We start from the raw sequence: 22527 nt of genomic DNA, 5'->3' as shown, positions 1-22527 counted from the left end.
CTTTTACAAGGGTCCTAATAGATTGCGTAGGACCCCTTTCTAAAACAAAAAGTGGGAATCAATATCTTTTGACTATAATGGATGTGTCTACTTGGTTTCCAGAGGCCATTCCAGTACGTAATATTACAACTGAAAAGATTGTGGAGAAGTTACTTAAATTCTCTACTAGATATGGACTACCCATAGAAGTACAATTGGATCAAGGATCAAATTTTACCTCAAGGTTATTCAAAGAAGTTATGGACAGCTTAGGAATAAAACAATTTAAATCAGCTACATACCATCCAGAATCGCAGGGAGCGTTAGAAAGGTGGCATCAGACATTAAAGACAAGGTTGAGAGATGATTGTCAAGATTATCCAGAGGATTGTGATAAAGGAATTCCATTCGTACTCTTTGCAATTAGGCATGCACCTAACGAGCCAATGAAATTCAGTCATTTTGAACTAATTTTTGATCATGAGGTAAGAGGACCATTTAAATTGATTAAGGAAAAATTGGTGAGTGAGAAATCGGATATTACATTATTGGATTACGTGTCAAATTTTAGGGAATGATTAAATAGAGCAGGTGAATTGGCTAGAAAATATTTAAAAGTCGCACAAAATGTGATGTAACTGGTAACGGACAAGAAATCCAAAGTTCCTGGTTTTGCCTGTGGAGATAAAGTTTTAGTATTGTTACCAGTGGTAGATGAACCTTTAAAAGCAAGGTTTTGTGGACTTTATCAGGTTGAAAAGAAATTAAGTGAGGTGGATTATGTGGTAAGAACGCCAGATAGAAGGAAAACTCACCGAGTGTGTCATGTGAATATGCTTGAAAGGCACTTTGAAAGGGAAAGAGAGAAAAAGGAGGAAGTTGTAATGATTCTAACTCGTGACGAACCAAATCCAGATAACTATGAATTTGACATACCTCAAATTAAATTGGAAAATGAGGATGTTCTTAAAAATTGGGATAAATTGTTGAGTTACCTTCCAGAGGAAAAACGAACTGACCTGAAAGAGTTATTGATATCACATGGGCAAGTTTGTAGAGATAAATTGGGAGGTACTAAAATGGCTATACATGACGTCGATGTGGGAAATGCTGTTCCAATCAAACAACATCCATACAGACTTAACCCTTTAAAATTGGCACAGGTTAACAAAGAGATTGAGAGTATGCTTAAAAATGGCATAATTGAGGGGTTGCAGCCATTGGAGTTCACCCATTGTGATGGTACCTAAACCAGACAGTACCCAACGGTTGTGTGTGGACTATAGAAAGGTTAATGGAGTTACAAGAATGGACTCTTATCCTATCCCACGTTTGGAGGATTGCATTGAGAAAGTGGGACAATCAGCTTTTATTTCCAAACTGGATTTACTTAAAGGTTACTGGCAGGTACCTTTATCTGAAAGGGTGAAGGAGATTTCAGCTTTTGTGACTCCAGATGGTATATACCAATTCAAAGTTATGCCATTTGGCATGAAAAACGCCCCAGCCACATTTCAACAGTTAACTAACAAGGTCATTTCAGGATTACCCAATTGTGCGGTATACATCGACGATCTGGTAATTTTCAGCCAGACATGGAAAGAACATTTGGAACTTCTGATGGGGTTATTTGATGGACTTCAGGAGGCGTGTTTGGTGATAAACCTAGCCAAAAGTGAATTTGGAAAACCCCAAGTCACTTTCCTTGGCCATACAATCGGACAGGGTTGAATGGTCCACAGGATGTGAAGACAACAGTTATTGAGGAGTTTCCAATACCCTCGACACAACGGGAAATGATGCGATTTCTTGGCATGAGTGGATTTGATCGAACATTTGTGCAAAGATTTTGTAGTGTGATTACTCCACTGATGGACTTGCTCAAGAAGCGTAACAAATTCCAGTGGACAGCGGAGTGTCAACAGGCATTTGACTGCCTGAAAGCTGTGATAAGCAATGCTCCTGTGTTGAAAAATTACAATGGACTCTATGATCAGATTGAACTAAAGTATCTGACTTTAAAGAGACATGCCGAGGCGTAGAGAAATGAACAAGACCTTCTTGTTCAAAGAGACTGTTAATCAAGAAGGATTTCAGTTGGAGGAAGAAGAACAAAAAAAAATGGAATATATTATTATACCTGTTTGCGTGTGTTGTTTTTTTTTTAAACGAAAAAGTAGATTTACTGTGTGCATTTCTTAAAGGATAGTGAAAAGGTGAAAAATGAAACCATCTTGAAGTTGATGGTTTATTTTTTTTTCCTTGGGTGGAGGTGTCATGTGAGAGTACCTTTAAGCCATGGGTGTTTATTACTGCAGTGATGTCAGAGAGTGGGTGGAGCTGGGCTGTCTGTCAGCTTTTTACTTTCGTTTTAGACTGTTTGCTGCTGTGTGTGTTTTAGTTTCATTTTCAGAGCTGGATAGATGCAGTTACAGCCAGAAGGGGTATTAGTTTCTCTCTCTGTAATCTAAAGAATGTAAATCGATCCTTTGGTGATTTAAAACTAATAACTGCTCTCAGTAGTGACTTTAACCTGATGTGCTTCTGTTAAAAGTTATTTTTAAAGTCTTATGGATGTTAACAGGACAGCTTAAGGATTACTTAGTGTTGTATTCTTTGGGGGTTGTATTTGAATTGGTGGTTGCTAAGATGTTCACTATGATTTAAAAAGGTTAACTTGAGTTCATAGAATAAACATTGTTTTGCTTTAAAAAAAATACTTTTCCATTTCTGCTGTACCACACCTGTAGAGTGGGCCGTGTGCTCCTCATACCACAATCTAGTAACAGTTGTGGGTCAGGTGAACTCCATGATACACTTTGGGGTTCTCTAAACACTGGCCCATAACAATAGGAATTACTCCTAAAATTCCTATAAAGAAGTTGAACTAATTCAATGCCCTGCAGGGGGCTAGCAGAGACCCGGAGTAAATCTTGCAGCTTGAGTTGCGGATATGGGCCCCCGAAACTCCAGTTCGGAGTCCGCGCATGCGCATGGCGGTGGCTTTCAGCAGCCGCGCCGAGCTCCATTGCGGACTCGGACCATGGAGCCACACAGAGAAAGGAGACCTCTCGATCGGCTGCGCGCCTGAGCCTGAAACCGCGCAGACCTGATCCCCGGCTGCCTATAAGGCCCTCTCTGGCCTCCAATCACTCTGCCCCCGACCAGGGCGGCCGCGGACTGCACGGCAGCATCCCGACCAGCAATGGGTGGTTAGTTCCACGCCGTCGGGAACTCGGCCGGTCGGCAGCGGAGGGTTGCTGGGTGGGCCTCTGGTAATGGGCCCCCAGCCGCACGGCATACTCCACGGTCATGCCGATTTTCAGGACCCAGAGAATTGCCGGACCGGCGCCCTGTCTAATATTGGTGTGAAGGTGGATTCTTCTTCCCCGCGCCGGCCGCTATTTACAACGATAAAATAAATGCCACCTTCAAGACGTGGAGAGAGGACAGAGGTGTACTGACGGTGAGGGACATGTACGTGGATGGTAGAATAGCGAACGTGCGAGAGCTAACAGAGAAGCTCCAACTCCCGAAAGGAAACGAGTTTTGGAACTTGCAACTGCGAGACATCCTCCACAAGGAGACCACGCCGTTCCCCCAGATACTTGGACACACCCTACAGGACAGGTTTCTTGTGCTGGACTTGCTGGGGGGAGGTAAATGTGGCAACATACACGGCCGACTGTTAGAGGAAGTAAGGACCACTTGATGAGCCGCAACAAAAATGGGAAGAGGTGCTGGACATGGAGATAGGCGAGGACTCTGGATTGAAACTGCACAGGATCAACTCCACCTCCCCATGCGCAGGGCTGGGCCTAATGCAGCTAAAGATGGTGCACAGACATAACCAGGCCACGCATGAGCAGGTTCTTCCTGGAGGATAAGTGCAAACGGTGTCGGGGGGGTCCGGCCAACCACACCCATATATTCTGATCTTGCCCCAGACTCAACGTGTTATGGACCGCCTTCTTCGAGGGTATGTCCAGAGTGGTCAGAGTAAGGATGCCCATCCAGAAACATCTGGATGAGGAACATCCAGAAATCTTTATGGGGAGAGGGGCCGATGCCCTGGCCTTCACCTCCCTGATTGCCCGGCAGAGACTTCTGCTTGGATGGAGGTAAGCAGTGCCACCCAGAGTCACAGGCTATCTCTCCGACCTAGCAGAGTTCCTAAAATTGAAAAATAAAATTGTCAATTAGGAGATCAGATGAAGGATTCCACCGTACGTGGAAAGAATTCACCAGCCACTTTGAAGACCTGTTCATGTCCAGCAACTAGGGGGAAAGGGAGCAACAAAGGGAGGAGCAGGGGAGGGAGCAGGGGAGGGTGAGGGGGAAGGGAGGAACAACCAGAGAAAGGGAGGGGGAAGGGCAGTGTGGAGGAGGGAACACCCACACCACAGAAAGGAAGAGGGGAAATTGGTCCTATTTACCGAGGGGCCCACACACAGAAGGCCTGAACAAAATGTAAATTCTAGGTAGCCTCAAGAAGTTGAAAGAAACAAAAGGGGACTCAGAAAATAAAGGCACCTGCCTACGTTTGTACTGAAACCAATCAATGCAATGTAAATAGACCACTGCGTTTTTTTGTGCCATAATATTTGTGTTTTGTCTTGCCAGCTGATTTCATGTGTTTTCTCTTTTTTGTTATTTACTGTTATTTTAAAAAATTATTATTACTATGTTTTTTCCATTGTTTTCTGCACACACCAATGTAAATAATGAAACACCGATAAACATATTTAAAAAATAGTATGTTTCTCCCTCTTGTTGGTTCCCACACCAGTCCCAGTCTAGCACCTCTGCTGAGTTTGTCCTGCCGGTGGGACAGGGCATACCAAACAATAGCGAGGGTGGTGTCTGGGACATTATCAATAAGCTATGATTCTGTGAGTATGACTGTCTCAGGTTGTTGCTTAACTAGTCTGTGAGACAGGTCTCCCAATTTTGGCACAAGCCTCCAGATGTTAGTAAGGAGGACTTTGCCGAGTCGACAGGGATGGGTTCGCTGCTGTCGTTTCCGGGTGGTCCGTTTGGTTTCATTCCTTTGTGTTATCATTGCAGCGGTTGAATACAACTGAGTTGCTCGTTTACCATTTCAGAAGCAACCATATGCTTAGCTGGTCTGGAGTCACATGTAGGCCAGACCAGCTAAGGGCGGCAGGTTTCCTTCCCAAAAGGGCATCGGTGAACCAGTTGGATTTTTACACCAATCGTTTCATGGTCATCATTCGACTTTTAATTCCGAATGTTTTAATTGAAGTTAAATTCCACCGTCTGCCACGGTGGGATTCGAACCTGAGTTCCAAGAGGATGATCCTGGGTTTCTGGATTTCTAGTCCAGCGACTATACCACTGTGCCCCCACCTCCCCGACTTGATAAATGCAAGCTCTTTCTAGAATTTTAAGTCAACTCTATTCATCTCCTTCTGATTTCATGTTTTCTTTCACCCTTGTTTAATGGATTTTTAACGAGTGTCATAAACTATGTCTCTGTATTCCCTGGATCCATTCCCGCTAGTCCTGACATTTGATTACATAACACAGCAAAGTTAAAGCCATGATTTAAGTATGGGGCGCGATTTAACTAAAACAAAAGAGTCCGTTCTGGGTGGGCCTCGAGCCCTCCCGCACCCCACCACAGCTCAGAAGGGCACCCGTGAGCCTGATGACCAGCGTGGGAAAATGCCAGCTTGGGACCTTGGCACTGCCAGCTTGGCACCCTGGAAGTGCCCCTGCCAGAGACCTGGAAGTGCGAGGGTGGCACCCAGCTGGCATTGCTAGGCCTAGATGGCACTAGTAGTGCCAGGGTGCCAGTCTGGCCAGCGGCTGACCACCCAGAGGCCACCGATCTCCTGGGAGACCCCCCAAATGCCAGTACGCCTGCTTACCATTTGTGCGGACCAGTACTAATCGGCCTGGGGTCTCCTTGGCGAGGTCGATAGATGCCGGGTAGCTGTTCGGTCCGTCATCAGCATGGATACGTGGGTTCTTAAATTCACTTAACTGTGTGAGACAGGGTCCCGTCCATCGTGGGCAGGATCCAGATCGTGATGTCTCACGAGATCTGCTTCGTTCTTGCAAGGCATAACGGCTGTCGGGAACCCCGGGGAAGCTTCTCCCGGGATCTACTGGCTGTGTCCTGGACGTGTCCAGTAAATTGCGCCTGTGATGTCCCTTTCTCTGAAATTACTCTCTTCCTGATTTAAATCAGTACACTCACTTACTTTAAATGTCTTAACCTTGCTAAATTGTGGATGCTGAAGCTCCAGGTGAATGCACCAATATCAGTAAAAGGCTGACACTCCATTGCAGGCCTGATTCAGATGAGATATCCCTCGGGTGGGTGTAAAAGATGTCTTCGCACTATTTGGAAGAAGTGGATGGGAGCTCTCCCATTTCCTGGGGAAAAATGATTATCCCTCAACCAAAATCACAAAACAGATGATCTGTCTGGCCATTATCTCAAAGCCGTTTAAGCAACCTTGCTGTGCACAAATTGGTTACTATGGTTGGAACTTTCCAGTCGCGCCCGCCCCAAGACCTAAAATTGACCTGTCTGAGGTCAACTGACCTGTAAATGGCTTGCCACATTTTTCTCAACAGTTTTCACGGGTGGGCCCTCTGAAAAATCTCCCCCTGTGTTTCCGCACAATGCAGCATTTCAGTGTATTTCAGTGGTTACAACAATGTATTAAGATTTGAAAGTTTCTATATAAATGCAAGTCTTTCTTTTCACTTAGCATTCATTCATTTGCTTGTACTGCATGACCTGTGTAACTGTTTGGGAAGGTTCAGGTAGGACTGGTTTACAAAAATCATTTGAATTCTCTTGCTCAATCAGCCCCAGGTTTGCCATTTAGCACATGTGACATTGAATTCTGAGCAATGTCTAATTCAGTTTGAAGAAATATTATGCTTGGACCCGGGTGTCAACCCAAGGCAGATTAAAAATTACCTGTTTACAGCACTTTGTACGCGATTGAATTAATCATTCATTAAAAGTCCTATGTGAATAGAGAAAAAACAAAAAAACAACTAAAGGCCCATTGTCTTCAGAGGTGAAAGAAGTTTTGAGCAGACCTTTCAATTTGTTTAAATGCTCAGAATCGACAACAAAACAGCATTGTTGCCTTACTTTTCTGTGACGTAATCCCTATCAATAAAACACATGGCTCTCCTCGCTCCCTGAACATAAAGGCCCTGATTTTCCTCCTTCCCTTCCCCCTGCTTACTAAATTGCTGGAACGCATCTGACGTGTATCTGAACTCATGCCTGTTTCCGGGTTGAGGGTATTGACATTTCTCCTCCTGGTCCTCAGTTGTGGCCTGCCCCTTCGTAGGAGTTTGTTTTAAACTTAATTTTTATGGGATGTGGGCCATCATTTCTTTTCCATCCCTAATTGCCCTTCAGAAAGTGGTAGTGAGCTGCCTTCTTGGTCTGCTGCAGTCCTGTGGTGTAGGTGCTATTAGAGAGGAAATTCCAGGATTTTGCCCCAACGACAGTGAAGGAACGGCAAATTATTTCCAAGTCAGGATGGTGAATGACTTGGCGAGGAACTTCCAGGTGGTGGTTCCCAGGTATTTGCTGCTCCTGTCCTTCTAGATGGTTGTGGGTTTTGGGATTGGAAGGTGCTGCCTCAGGACACTTGGTCAGTTCCTGCAATGCATCTTATAGATGGTGCACATGGTGTATCAGTGGTGGAGGGATTGAATGTTTGTGGAAGGGGGAGCAATCAAGCAGGCTGCTTTGTCCTGGATGGTGTCGAACTTCCTGAGTGTTGTTGGAGGAGCACTCATCCAGTCAAGTGGAGAGTATTCCATCACACCCCTGACTTGTGCCTTGTAGATGGTGGACAGGTTTGGAGAGTCAGGTGGTGAATTACGTGCCACAGGATTCCTAGCCTGTGTTTGGAAGCAGGGGCAGAAATGCTTTTCAGACCAGAGACAGCAGGCTCTTTGCTTTGGGATATAGCGGCTGTCCAAAAACAACAGGCAAAAGGCCACTGGGGACACAGATCTTCGAGCAATGGTGGGGAATGGCTTTGAGTGCCTATCTCTTTCAGATTCTCTAATCTGAGGAGGGCCTGTGCCAGATAGCATCTGCCTTTTGTTGGTATCTTTCCCAATGAATTTATTAGTGGAGCCCTTGCAGTTAAATGGGACAGGAGCTCTGCTGCCTCTATTACATAGCTGCCCAGTACTCCAAATGCAAGTTCCCCAGGAAATCCCTGCACAATGTAATTGGAATAGAGGCCTATATGTTTCTGCATATCTATCCCCAATTTTGGTCTCCTTTGCATCTGACAACTAAGTGCTCTCTTGGCACAATGTCAAGCAAAATCTTTGCCAAAAGAAATTATTCAAAGGTCAATTTTAACCTTACCCGCCCTTTGGGAATTTGATGAGATCAGGTGGAACCCTCCCCTTACACACCATCCGATTTTAATCTTCACTGAAGTCACCCGATCCCAAGTGTTTTGTGCCTCATGACTTATTACTCTCATATAGCTTTGATTTCCAAAATATAAGGTTAGATCTGGGTGAAACTTGCCATTGTTTGAAAGCTGAGCATTAAGACTGCATAAGCATGGGGACTTTTCAGACCGAGGTTCAGATTTTGTATTCTATTTTTTCATATCTGAGTTGCGAATCCCAAATCTACATCAAAACACGACTGATTCAGAAATACTATATTCTGAAGCGAGCTGCGTTGTATGCCTTGAATGAGGAATAAGTGCTGTGTTCCCATTAAATGCCTCCACTGCATGTTGTCAGGGCTCTGCAGAGTGCACCGTGCCTCATTACAGGTTTCACACGATGTATAGGGAAGGTATTCCAATAGCTCTGTTGCCACCATCAAAGCATTACATTAGCTATTGTTTATTGTAGACCGTAATAATTGCTGTCCACCAATAAGCCACAGTATAAATTAACAGGAAGAAATACAACAGTGGTAAGTATGAATGCAATTGCGTATGTATTAAACAGTATAATGCATTACCTGTTGAAGTACAGTTCTGATCTAACCATAGCATTGAAGCAAACTTCCTTTGTATCAAATTTCTCATCCAAGTAACACACTTCTTGGCAAATTAAATATGCAATACTCATGATTAAACTGTATAAAGGATTCATTTAAATGGAACTAACTTTACTTATCAGAGCCCAGGGTTTCCTAATTAAGCTTTAAATGCAAATGTAAGATTTCTTGAGTATATCCATGGGAGATGGCTGATTATTAATATGCTGCTCACTCCAGCTTAACTAGTCATCAGTGCTTACTACACAGAGGAAGCTGATAGCTGAACGATAATTCCCACAGGGCAGAATGATTGTTTTACCATTCAATTACTAATGGAGTGCAATCATAACCATTGTAGATTTTTTTGTATCATCGTAATACAGTTACTTTTGGATTTTAACAAACCAAAATACTACTAATTTTTTTTCTCGTTCAACAATTCACCTAAATGGACTATTCCTGCCGATTAAGACAGCGTGTATAACTTGTTTGGCATCTTTCACGTGCTTAATTGCACAGAAATTTCACTTGACTTACAATGGGAGGCTCAGTAAGGATGAGTACAGTCTCAACTGCAGCAGCTGTCGACCACAACATATTGTAAGCAGTAAGACTTTAGATGTTTCTGATGCAGCGGGGGGCAGTGACTTGGGGAAATAGTATATGGATGTCCTGCACATCTTGATGGTAAGGTTTCAGTAGTACACAGTAGAACATTATGTCACCTGGCAGGTAGCCAAATAGGCAACCAGGCCTGAGGCAGTAAAGGGCACTGTTGACAGGAGGATGCCACCGAGGAGCTGGAGGGGACAGTCCCGGCATTCCGAAGGGAGTAGAAAATTTTGCGACTGGGGGAAGAAAAAGCTTACTTCAATGATCTACAGAAGACCATTCCTGGCCCTCCTGATCCACAAGGAATGCTACAAGAGACACTTACCTCATGGAGCTGACAGCTCCCACCTGAGATTGGCTGGGAGCCTCACATGTTAGGCCTCCCTCCCCTTTACTGACCGATGAGTTGAACAGGCTTTGGTTAGGCTCTTGCCTGCCTTTTGCGGGAGCCTCTTCTGCGGCCTGACTTCTGTGCTTCAAAGTCTTAAATTTGAGGGCAAGATTTAAAATCCAATCTATTTCTCAGCAAAGAAAATCTTAATTTTTAGAGCTGAACAATTGAAAAGACTCCAAAAAGAAACGCCTGGAAGGTAGAAAAAGATTTATATTTATGTAGCATTTTTGTGACCAAAGTACTTTACACGCAATGAAGTATATTTCGAAATGTAGTAACTACCATAATGAGGTAACCCAGGAACCAATATAAATGCAGTAAATTCCCATAACAGGATGAGAAGGGAAATTTAATAATGGGAGATGAGGAAATGGCTGAGGAACTGAACAGGTTTTTTGGGTCGGTCTTCACAGTGGAAGACACAAATAACATGCCAGTGACTGATGGAAATGAGGCTATGGCAGGTGAGGACCTTGAGAGGATTGTTATCACCAAGGAGGTAGTGATGGGCAAGCTAATGGGGCTAAAGGTAGACAAGTCTCCTGGACCTGATGGATGCATCCCAGAGTGCTAAAAGAGATGGCTAGGGAAATTGCAAATGCACTAGTGATCATTTACCAAAATTCACTAGACTCTGGGGTGGTCCCGGCGGATTGGAAATTAGCAAACGTGACACCACTGTTTAAAAAAGGAGGTAGGCAGAAAGCGGGTAATTATAGGCCAGTGAGCTTAACTTCGGTAGTAGGGAAGATGCTAGAATCTATCAACAAGGAAGAAATAGCGAGGCATCTGGATGGAAATTGTCCCATTGGGCAGACGCAGCATGGGTTCATAAAGGGCAGGTCATGCCGAACTAATTTAGTGGAATTTTTTGTGGACATTAACAGTGCGGTAGATAACGGGGAGCCAATGGATGTGGTATATCTGGATTTCCAGAAAGCCTTTGACAAGGTGCCACACAAAAGGCTGCTGCATAAGATAAAGATGCATGGCATTAAGGGGAAAGTAGTAGCATGTATAGAGGATTGGTTAATTAATAGAAAGCAAAGAGTGGGGATTAATGGGTGTTTCTCTGGTTGGCAATCAGTAGCTAGTAGTGTCCCTCAGGGATCAGTGTTGGGCCCACAACTGTTCACAATTTACATAGATGATTTGGAGTTGGGGACCAAGGGCAATGTGTCCAAGTTTGCAGACGACACTAAGATGAGTGATAAAGCAAAAAGTGCAGAGGATACCGGAAGCCTGCAGAGGGATTTGGATAGGCTAAGTGAATGGGCTAGGGTCTGGCAGATGGACTACAATGTTGACAAATGTGAGGTTATCCATTTTGGTAGGAATAACAGCAAAAGGGATTATTATTTAAATGATAAAATATTAAAACATGCTGCTGTGCAGAGAGACCTGGGTGTGCTAGTGCATGAGTCGCAAAAAGTTGGTTCACAGGTGCAACAGGTGATTAAGAAGGCAAATGGAATTTTGTCCTTCATTGCTAGAGGGATGGAGTTTAAGACTAGGGAGGTTATGCTGCAATTGTAAAGGTGTTAGTGAGGCCACACCTGGAGTATTGTGTTCAGTTTTGGTCTCCTTACTTGAGAAAGGACGTACTGGCACTGGAGGGTGTGCAGAGGAGATTCACGAGGTTAATCCCAGAGCTGAAGGGGGTTGGAGTACGAGGAGAGGTTGAGTAGACTGGGACTGTACTCGTTGGAATTTAGAAGGATGAGGGGGGATCTTATAGAAACATATAAGATTACGAAGGGAATAGATAGGATAGATGTGGGCAGGATGTTTCCACTGGCGGGTGAAAGCAGAACTAGGGGGCATAGCCTCAAAATAAGGGGAAGTATATTTAGGACTGAGTTTAGGAGGAACTTCTTCACCCAAAGGGTTGTGAATCTATGGAATTCCTTGCCCAGTGAAGCAGTAGAGGCTCCTTCATTAAATGTTTTTAAGATAAAGATAGATAGTTTTTTGAAGAATAAAGGGATTAAGGGTTATGGTGTTCCGGCCGGAAAGTGGAGCTGAGTCCACAAAAGATCAGCCATGATCTCATTGAATGGCGGAGCAGGCTCGAGGGGCCAGATGGCCTACTCCTGCTCCCAGTTCTTATGTTCTTATGTTCTTATGAAGGGAATAGATAGGATAAATGCGGGCAGGTTGTTTCCACTGGCGGGTGAAAGCAGAACTAGGGGGCATAGCCTCAAAATAAGGGGAAGTATATTTAGGACTGAGTTTAGGAGGAACTTCTTCACCCAAAGGGTTGTGAATCTATGGAATTCCTTGCCCAGTGAAGCAGTAGAGGCTCCTTCATTAAATGTTTTTAAGATAAAGATAGATAGTTTTTTGAAGAATAAAGGGATTAAGGGTTATGGTGTTCGGGCCGGAAAGTGGAGCTGAGTCCACAAAAGATCAGCCATGATCTCATTGAATAGTGGAGCAGACTCGAGGGGCCAGATGGCCTAGTCCTGCTCCTAGTTCTTATGTTCTTATGTAACAGCAATATGTTAATTATCAGATAATCTGCTTTTGTGATGTTGGGACAAATAGTAGCCAGGTCACTGGGGAACTTGCAGGAGGTGGTGTTGCTATGCTGACCTTGTCCTCCGAGTTGGGAGAGGTTATGGGGTTTGGTGAGTTGCTGTGAATGCTACCACTGTGCTTCGGTGGAGGAGGGAGTGAATGTTGATAGCCCTGGATGGGGTGTAAATCAAGCAGGTTTCCTTGTCCTTCTTGAGTGTTGTTGGAGCTGCACTCATCCAGGAAAGTGGCGAGTTGTTCCATCACACTCCTGATTTGTGCCTTGTAGATGGTGGACAGGCTTTGGGGAAACAGGACTTGAGTTACTTGCCGTAGAATTCCTGACATCTGGCCTACTCCTGTAGACACAGCATTTATACAGCGTTTCCTAACAAAACCGCAGGACTTATATTGAGCAGGGACATCTGGTCCTCCTCTCCCAATCTTGTTTCCTAAATGGATTCCATGAACCTCGAGAAACAATTTCATCAAAGTGATTAAATAGAGAAAGTTGCAGCAGTAGCAGCAACAAAATCCAAAAACAGCATTGAACCAACAAAGTAGCTTTATTTTAATTAGTTATCCGTTCATTCAGTATTGCAACTTACAAGAAAGAGCGACATCTTTGAACAAACCTTTGTCCACCTGTTCTCATATCTCCTTATGTGGTTCAGTGTCAAACTCAATCTTATAACATTCCTATGAAGTTAAAGGCACTATGCATATGCAAGTTGTTGTTATTTTCTTCACAGACCCCAGCTGTTTGCCGCCCATCGCGCTTACCTCCCACTTTCTTCTCCCTGTCCAAGTTTATAGAGACACTGTTCTCTCTTTTCCTCTCATCAGTTCACCCTTTTCTCTTTCCCGCCCAGCCAGTTCATGGAAGTACACTTCTCTTCACCTACAGCAACTCCTCCAGCCTTCATCTAATTGAAACATTAATCATGACCTTATTTCAAGGCTTTTTTCTGTGAATCATAGAATCTTACAGGAGGGAAAGAGGGCACTCGGCCCATCGAGCTTGTGTCAGGCCTTTGAACAAGCTTTCTCATTAGTCCAATTCCCCTGCTCTTTCTGAGTAACCCTGCAATTTCTTCTCCTTCAAATATTTATCCAATTCCTTTTGGGAAGTTATCATTGAATATGCTTCCACCGCCCTTTCAGTTGGGTCATTCTAGATCATAATAGTTCACTGTGTCAACAAAAGCATTTTCATCTCATCTTTTGATAATTACCTCAAATCCTGACCTTTCTGCCAGTTGAAAATTTCTTCTTCACCTTCTCTCCTCTGAGGAGAATAATTCCATCATCTTTAGCCTTTCCATGTAACTGTCCTTCATCTCTGATACCATCTAAATAAACTTTGATAGAATTATCTAATCATAGAATGGTAACAGTACATACAGAGGCTATTCAGCCTGTTGTGTTCTCTGCAAGCTCTCTGAGCAAGTCTCCTCAGGATGTAGGATGTCTCAATAAGATCACCTCTCATTCTTCTTGCCGGTGCAGACTCAAAGGGCCGAATGACTTCCTTCTGCACTGTAAATTCAATGATAATCTATGATTAATCTAGGACAAAGGTTCGGCACAACATTGTGGGCCGAAGGGCCTGTTCTGTGCTGTATTTTCTATGTTCTATGTTCTATGTTCTCAACTCCAATGGATGCAGGCCCAGCCTGTCCAACCTTTCCTCATAGGATAACCCCCATCCCTGAAATGAGTTGAGAGAAGCTTCTTTGAACTGCTTCTAATGCATTTGCATCCTTTCTTAAATAGGGAGACCAAACCTGCTTACAATACTCTAGATGAGGTCCCAGCAACGCCCTGTACAACTGCAGTAAAACATATATTCTATTCCACTTGCAATAAATGACAACATTCTATTTGCCTTTCTAATCACTTGCTGTACATGCATACTAACTTTTTATGATTCATGTACCAGGACACCAAGAACCCTCTGTACCTCAGAGTTCATCTTGAAGTAAGTCAGAGTATGAAGACAACTCAGCATCTTCTGGGGAGGGATCCAGCTGCCTTCATGTCCAGCCTGCAAGACAAGACAGAGGATCTTGAAAAGGTAGGAGTAAACAAGAAAATGGCAATTCCTATGGACTGGATTAGTAGCATGGTAGCAGTGAAAAACTTTGAGAAGCCGAGAGTGTGCATATATCCAAAGAACTTCGATAAAGCTTTGAATAGGGGCTGTTTAGCACAGGGCTAAATCGCTGGCTTTGAAAGCAGACCAAGGCAGGCCAGCAGCATGATTCAATTCCCGTACCAGCCTCCCCGAACAGGAGCCGGAATGTGGCGACTAGGGCCTTTTCGCAGTAACTTCATTTGAAGCCTACTTGTGACAATAAGCAATTTTCATTTCATTTCATTTCAAGAGATCTCACTACCTCATGCCAACCATTGAGGAATCTTGCTGCAACAGAGGCACAATGGTTAGTACTGTTGCCTCACAGTGCCAGGGACCCGGGTATGATTCCGACCTCAGGTGACTGTGTGGAGTTTGCACGTTCTCCGCATGTCTGCGTGGGGTTCTTCCGGGTGCTTTAGTTTCCTCTCACAGCCCAAAGATGTGCAGGTTAGGTGGATTGGCCAAGCTAAATTGCCCCTCAGTGCAGAGGGCTCGGGGAGCTTAGGTTAGCACGCGGAGGTTTGGTGCAGATTCGATGGGCCAAATGGCCTCCTTCTGCACTGTAGGGATTCAATGAATCCCGGAATCTGGAATATACTAACTCTCATGGCTAATGAACAAAACAATCGATCGGAACGGAGAACTGCCCTTGTTATCTGTGGGCTCAGGCACTTTAGTATTGATGTTGCTGGCCTGCAAGAAACCTGAATAGCAGACAATGAGCAGTTGAAGGAAGAAGGAGGTGGTTAGACCTTCGTCTGGAGAGGAAAACCCAAGGATCAGCCTGGATGCATTGAATTGGTTTCGGCATCAAGAACAACTCGTTAACCGACTTTTGGGATTCGACATTAATGAGCGCCTCATGACTCTCCATCTACAATTTGCCAAGAATCAGCAGGCATCTGCCAATGCCTGAATCCTTGGTACCAATGATGAGTCCGAAAATGGCTTCTGCCCCACAATGGACACCATGCTCCCCAGCATTCCTAAGATAAAATCACCCTCCTTGGGAACTTCAACCCCAGGGTCGGGAAGGATTTCCAACTCAGGAAAGGAACCATCGGAAAAGAAGGTGTTGGGAATTGCAACTACAATGGGGCTCTGTTGGTGGGCAGCACGGTAAGCACAGTGGTTAGCACTGTTGCTTCACAGCGCCATGGTCCCAGGTTCAATTCCTGGCTTGGGTCACTGTCTGTGTGGAGTCTGCACGTTCTCCCTGTGTCTGCATGGGTTTCCTCCAGTTTCCTCCCACAAGTCCCGAAAGACATACTGTTAGGTAATGTGTACCCGAACAGGCGCCGGAATGTGGCGACTAGGGGCTTTTTACAGTAACTTCATTGCAGTGTTAATGTAAGTCAACTTGTGACAATAAAGATTATTTTTTTTAAAATTTGTCATTACCAACACATTGTTACATCAAAAAGACAAGTTCAAGACTTCCTGGAGACATCTATGATCAAAGCCCTGGCACATGATCAACTATATCATCATCTGATCCTGTGACCAAAAGGATGCCCCATCACCAAAGCGATGACCAGTGTAGATGACTGCTGGATAGACCACCGGCTCTGAATAACCATGGCTGTTTAATGCCGGCCGCAACTCCTTTTCTGTGTCACTTCCTCATAGCCCTCTATTCCTTGACCTATCAAATATTTATCCACCTCCACTTTGAATACATTTAATGATCCAGCCTCCACCACTCTCTGGGGCAGAGAGTTCCAGCGATTCACCACCCTCTGCGAGAAGAGGTTAATACTCACCTCAGCATGAAATGACCGGCCCTTTATCTTGTAGCTGTGTCCCCTTGTTCAAGACTCTCCCACTGGTGAAAACATCTCATCATCTACCCTGTCAATCCCCTCAGGTCTTATATGTTTGAATAAGGTCACCTCTCAATCTTCTAAACTCCAAGGAATACAGGCCCAGACTAGTTAGTCTCTCTTGACAGGACAACCCACTCATCCCAGGAATTATCCTGGTGGATCTCCTTTGGATTGCCTCCAATTTTATTGTATACTTTTTAGGTACACAGCATTCCAGGTGAGGCCTCACCAACATCCTGTACAATTGCAACAAAACCTTTCTATCCCTTTGCAACGAAAGCTAAAATGCTGCTTGCCTTCTTAACTACGGCACGGGGCAGCATGGTAGCACAGTGGGTAATACTGTTGCTTCACAGCTCCAGGGTCCCAGGTTCGATTCCCGGCTTGGGTCACTGTCTTTACGGAGTCTGCACGTTCTCCCCATGTCTGTGTGGGTTTCCTCCGGGTGCTCCGGTTCCCTCCCACAAGTCCTGAAAGACGTGCTGTTAGGTAATTTGGACATTCTGAGTTCTCCCTCTGAGTACCCGAACAGGTGCCGGAATGTGGCGACTTGGGGCTTTTCACAGTGACTTCATTGCAGTGTTAATGTAAGCCTACTTGTGACAATAAAAGTTATTCTTCTTCTTATTATTACTTGTTCGATGTGCCTGCTAGTTTTTGTGATTCATGCGCTAGATCCTTCGGTACTTAGCTCACCTGCAGTCTCTCTCCATTTAGATAATAATCTGCCTTTTGATTCCTCCCACCAAATTGCATGATCTCACACTTTCCCACATTAAACTCCTTTGCCAGGTTTTTGCCCAGTCAACCAGTCTGCTTATATCCCGTTGCAGAATCACAACATCCACGTCACAATATGCCCTTCCACCTATTTTGTATCTTCAGCAAACTTGAAAACCTCATATTCTGTTCCTTCCTGCAGGTCATGAATGTAAATAGGGAACAATTGTGGGCCAAGAGCTGATCCCTGTGGTCCTCCACTAGTTACATCTTTCCACTCTGAAAAGGACCCATTTATTTGAACTCTCTGTTTTCTATGTGACAGTCAGTTTTCAATCCATGCTAACACCCTCCCTCCAATTCCATGGGCTTTTAATTTATGCACCAGCCTCAAATGCCTTTTTGAAATCTAAATATACTACATCTACAGGTTCCCTCTATCTACTCTCCCTGTTACATCCTCAAATAAATTAGTCGAACATGATTTACCTTTCATAAAACCATGTTGACTAGGTTTGATTATATTCAGCTTTCCTAAATGACTAGCTATTTCCTTTTTGATTATTAACTCCAGCATCTTGCCAATAATAGATGGTAAACTAACTGACTTATCATTCCCTGTCTTCGGCCTCTTCCCCTTTTTGAACAAAGGAGTCGCATTGGCTGTTCTCCAATCTTCTGGCACCCTTCCGTAATTTAGTGAGCTACAAAAATTTCAACCAATGGGTTGACTATCTCTTCAGTCACTTCCATTCAAACCCTAGCTTGCAGTTCATCAGGTCATAGAACCATTGAATAGAATCATAGAATTTACAGTGCAGAAAGAGGCCATTCGGCCCATCGACTGGTGACTTGTCCACCTTTAGCCTCTTGAGTTTCTCTAATGCTCTATCCCTTGTGATTGGGATTTTTGTCAGTTCTATCATGTTATTTTAAATCAGATCCACAGATATCTCAGGAATATTTGCAATGTCTTCCACGGTGAAAACTGATGCGAAAAACTGATTTAGCATATCTGCCATTTCTTTGTTTTCTGTTATTAATTCACCCGCCACATTCAGTAGAGGACCCACATTTACCCTAGCTGCCCGCTTCCTATTTATATATCCATAGAAACTCTTATTATTTGTTTTTATACTGGATGCCCGTTTTCTCTCAAAATTCATTTTCCCCCTTCTTATGAGCTTTTAAGCCTTTTTTTGCTGGATCTTAAAAGCCTCCCAGTCCTCTGATCTACCACTATACCTTGGCACTTTGTATATCTTGCTTTTCAATTTAACATTATCCTTGACCTCCTTTGTTAACCATGGATTTTGCATCTTTTCATGGAATCCATTTTTTTATTGGAATAAACTCCTGCTGAGCTTTATGGACCAGTTATTTGAATACCTGCCACTGCTCGTCTATTGTCCTGTATCATAGCTTGTTTACCCCGTTCACCTTAGACAACTCCTCCCTCATTCCATTATAATTGATGTGGAGATGCCGGCAATGGGTTGGGGTCGGCACAGTAAGAAGTCTTAGAACACCAGGTTGAAGTCCAACAGGTTTGTTTGGAATTGTAGCTCCTTCATCAGGTGACAGTCTCACCTGACTCTCCGAAAGCTCGTGATTGCAAATAAACCTGTTGGACTTTAACTTAGTGTTGTAAGGCTTCTTACTGTGACCATTATAATTGGTCTTATTTTGGAGGTGGCACGGTGGTACAGTGGTTAGCACTTTTGCCTCACAGCGCTGAGGACCTGGGTTTGATCCTGGCCCTGGGTCACTGTCCATGTGGAGTTTGCACATTCCCCCCGTGTTTGCATGGGCCTCACCCCTACAACCCAAAGATGTGCAGGGTAGGTGAATTGGCCGCGCTAAATTGCCCCCTTTTTTTGAAAACAAGAATTGGCTACTTTAAATTTATTTTAAAAAAATAATTGCCCTTATTTAAGTTGAAGACATTGGTTATGGATCTTTGGCATTCACCCTCAAACTGTGCCTGGAATTCTATCATGTTGTGGTCACTACTCGCTAGGGGTTGATTAACAATGCTACCCCACCTCTTTTCCCCTTTGGCCTGTTTTTTGGAACATTGTATACCCTGAAATGCTGAGCACCCAGTCCTGATCACCCTGCAACCACGTTTCTGTAATAGAATCATACTCATATCTGTGCTGTCAACACACCTATGTTGTTGCAAATGCTTTGTGCATTCAGACAAAGAACATTTAGCTTTGAATTTTTAGAGTTGTTTCCAACTCTGGATTCGCTCTGTGTCCCCCTCACTATCCTGTGCCACCTCTCTCTCATATGCCTCTGATTTTTTTAATCCATTTTTGGAACCCTCCCCCCTCCTAGATAGACCTCTTGGTGCAATATAATGTACATATGATCTGCCTCTACTTATTGTTTTCTGTTGATGCTCAGATTGATTACCAACCTTCACTCCTACCTTTAACTTTGACTTCCTAACTTTCCAAGCAACAGAACCCTCACCCCCACTCTTTAATTTAAAGCTCTCTCTACTTCCCTAGTTATACAGTCTGCAAGAACATGGATCCCAGCATGGTTCAGATGTAGGTATCCCAACGGTACAGCCACCACTTTCCCTAGTATTGATGCCTATGTCCCATGAACTGATACCCACTTCTTCCACATCCGCCTCTGAGCCACTCATTCATCTCTCTAATTTTAATTTGCATGTGGCTCAGGTAATATTCCAGAGATTATTCTTTAATTTAGTGCCTAACTCCGCAAACTTCCCACACAGAACCTCCTTCCTCATTCTACCTACGTCATTGGTACCTACATGGACCATGGCCACTGGTCCTCCCCCTCCCATTGCAGGTTCCTCCCCAGCCCAGAGCAGGTGTTCCGAACCCTGGCACCGGGCAGGCAACACAGCCTTTGAGACTGTTGATCATGGCTACAGAGAACAGTGCCTATTCCCATGACACTGCAATTCCCGCTCGCTACCACACTTCGAAATCTTTCCGGAGAATCACGCCCAATGTGTCGGTAGGGTCTGATCATAAGTCACTTCAAAGCATCATTCACAAACCACGTCTGCCTGCTCCATAACTGCTGCAAAGGATGTTACCACATTTTCAGAGATATAGGCCGGGATTCTCCAATATCGCGGCCAAGTGTTGACGCGGCATCAAAACCGGCGCGAGCGATGCCGGCATCAATGGGCCTCCAGTCCCAGTAATTCTCCTGTACTTCGGGGGCTAAAACGCCGCCGGAGTGCTGTGCGCTTCTCCGGCACCAAAAGCCGGCCCTGCGCTGTCTCCGTGCTGGCACATGCGCGTGGTTGCCGGCTCCGTGCCAGCGCGGAGCAACATGTCGGCAACCGAACAGCGGGCCCGCCCAGAACGAGGTAGGCCCCCTCCAAATCGCAGCTGGCCGCCGATCGGAAGACCCCGATTGCGGGCCTGGACCCCGTGGAGGCCCCCCCCGGAGTCAGATCCCACCGCCCCCCCCCCACCAAGATGTCCACATTGGCCGTGGGTCCGGACTCAACCAGGTTTGAACCACGCCAGAGGGACTCGGCGGAACTCGGTGGGAGTTTGGCCCGTCGCCCGCGGAGAATCGCCACGGGGGCCTATTTAAGCAGTTCCCGCCACGTGCCGCAGCGGGCACGCAGGCGCGATTACTGCTGATTCTCCGGCTGCCAGAGCAGCGAGGCGGGAATCTTGAGCCCCCCCCCCCCCCACCCCGGCGATTCTCCGACATGGCGCGGGCTCGTTGAATCCCGGCCATAATTGGGAGTGGTGTACAATCAGGAAAAGCTCTGGCACTTCCATGTTCATTGACCCACTCTGCACTTACTAGAACTAATGGACACCAGAGTATAATGTGGGACATGTGAAAACCACTTTACCAAGTCAACAAACATTGTGAAATTGGCGACAGAGATCAGAGAGCCTGGGCTGTCATCAATGTTTCCTCTGAGGCGCAGATAGCTTTCATGGCTCTCAACAAAACCTCATCTCCGAGTCCAGATAGCAATTAGAATGTCTTTCATTGGCCATCCAATGTCTCAACTACCTCCACGTTGCACCGCAGTGAGATGCTTTTCAGGCGCATCATGGCCAGAAGATCGCCCAATAGCAGGCACTCTTTCTCAAGCTGTGCATAGTGTCATTCAACTATTATCAATGCTCTGAAAGCAAACACAACTGGTACCTTGTTGCACATGGGTTACTCCACTGACGTCACACTGTAGAGTGACATTGTTAATGACAACATAATACCTCAGCACTGGTGTTATCATGAGTGAAAGCTGCTTCTTGTTCCATGCCCCAATGGCACTGAACACCTTTTTCAGTAAGCTTGCATGGAGGTTCACATTCTGATGAACATTTGGGCGAGAACTTTGCCAGATAATTCATGAATCCAACAAATCGTTGCACTGCCTTCACATCTGCTGGTCACTGCATTTTTGCTACAGCTCGTACATTATCAGGATCAGGGGGAACGTCCTTTCCCTGTCAGAACATGATCAATGTACTTGACTTCAGCCATCTTCAGTTGCAGTTTTCTCTTCTTTAGCTTCAGATTCTTCAACGATCACTTGCTAGCGAGTACGACTGCCCACCTAAGAATCACTGTGTCATTGGTCATGAGTTCTGTGGGTCCTGGCGTAGCTGATGAGCTCGATCCTAGAGCCTCATCTTTGACCGCACACTTGGCTGGTGTTTCCTGGAGGCGGGATTGACCCTTGTACTCAAGACTGCTCGCATTCCTGCCTCAGGCTCCTTTTCCAGATCTCCTCTCGCCGCCGGGTGTTGTTGAAGAATTGTGTCCCTCAATCAGGAGGTTCCTCCAGGTAGGTTTCTTCTGAGCAATGGTCTCTCAGGCATTGACGTCAATGTTGCATTTCTCGAGGTAAACCTTCAGGAGGTCTTTGAAGCACTTCCTTTGTCCTCCTCTATTTCGGGTACCTTACTTGAGCTGGCAAAGAAGATTCTCTTTGGCAACTGGAACTCTGGTATCCTAAGCACGTGACCAGTCCTTTGGAGTTGGTTTCAGAGGATCATGGTCTCGATGATGGTGCTCTTCCCTCCCTTAAGGATGCTGATGTCACTACGCCTGTCTTCCCAGCTGATGTGGAGAATCCATCTCAGAGGGTTGTACCTATATTGTCCAACAGGTACGAGATTCAACTACCTCCTTTTCCCCAATGACATTGGCAGCATATTTTTCTTTGGTAAAGACAGATGCAAAGTGCCAATTTAGTATCTCAACCATGCTCACTTTCCCCGTAGGTAAATCCCATTTTTAGTCCCCGATTGGCCGCACTCTATTTATAATTCTATAGAAG

The 22527-nt window shown here is 44.9% G+C and overlaps 2 long non-coding RNA genes across 5 annotated transcripts in view; one reads left to right on the top strand and one right to left on the bottom strand.

The window, feature by feature from the left end:
* Positions 1-22527, top strand: part of LOC140424829 (uncharacterized) — a 312594-nt gene that overhangs the window by 16199 nt on the left and 273868 nt on the right. For all 4 annotated transcript variants that reach the window (XR_011947698.1, XR_011947696.1, XR_011947697.1 and 1 more), the window contains exon 2: positions 14473-14607. This is a non-coding gene — a long non-coding RNA (uncharacterized lncRNA). The remainder of the gene's footprint in view (positions 1-14472; positions 14608-22527) is intronic.
* On the bottom strand, positions 13093-21471 carry LOC140424830 (uncharacterized). The gene is made up of 3 exons (XR_011947700.1): positions 21085-21471; positions 14494-14577; positions 13093-14069 (listed from the first exon to the last, which is right to left on the bottom strand). It is a non-coding gene; the product is annotated as an uncharacterized lncRNA (long non-coding RNA).

Source organism: Scyliorhinus torazame, chromosome 6 (assembly GCF_047496885.1).
Source record: "Scyliorhinus torazame isolate Kashiwa2021f chromosome 6, sScyTor2.1, whole genome shotgun sequence".
NCBI lineage: Eukaryota > Metazoa > Chordata > Chondrichthyes > Carcharhiniformes > Scyliorhinidae > Scyliorhinus > Scyliorhinus torazame.
The sequence above is the reverse complement of the archived record's forward strand: the minus strand, read 5'-3'. Positions and strand labels throughout refer to the sequence as shown.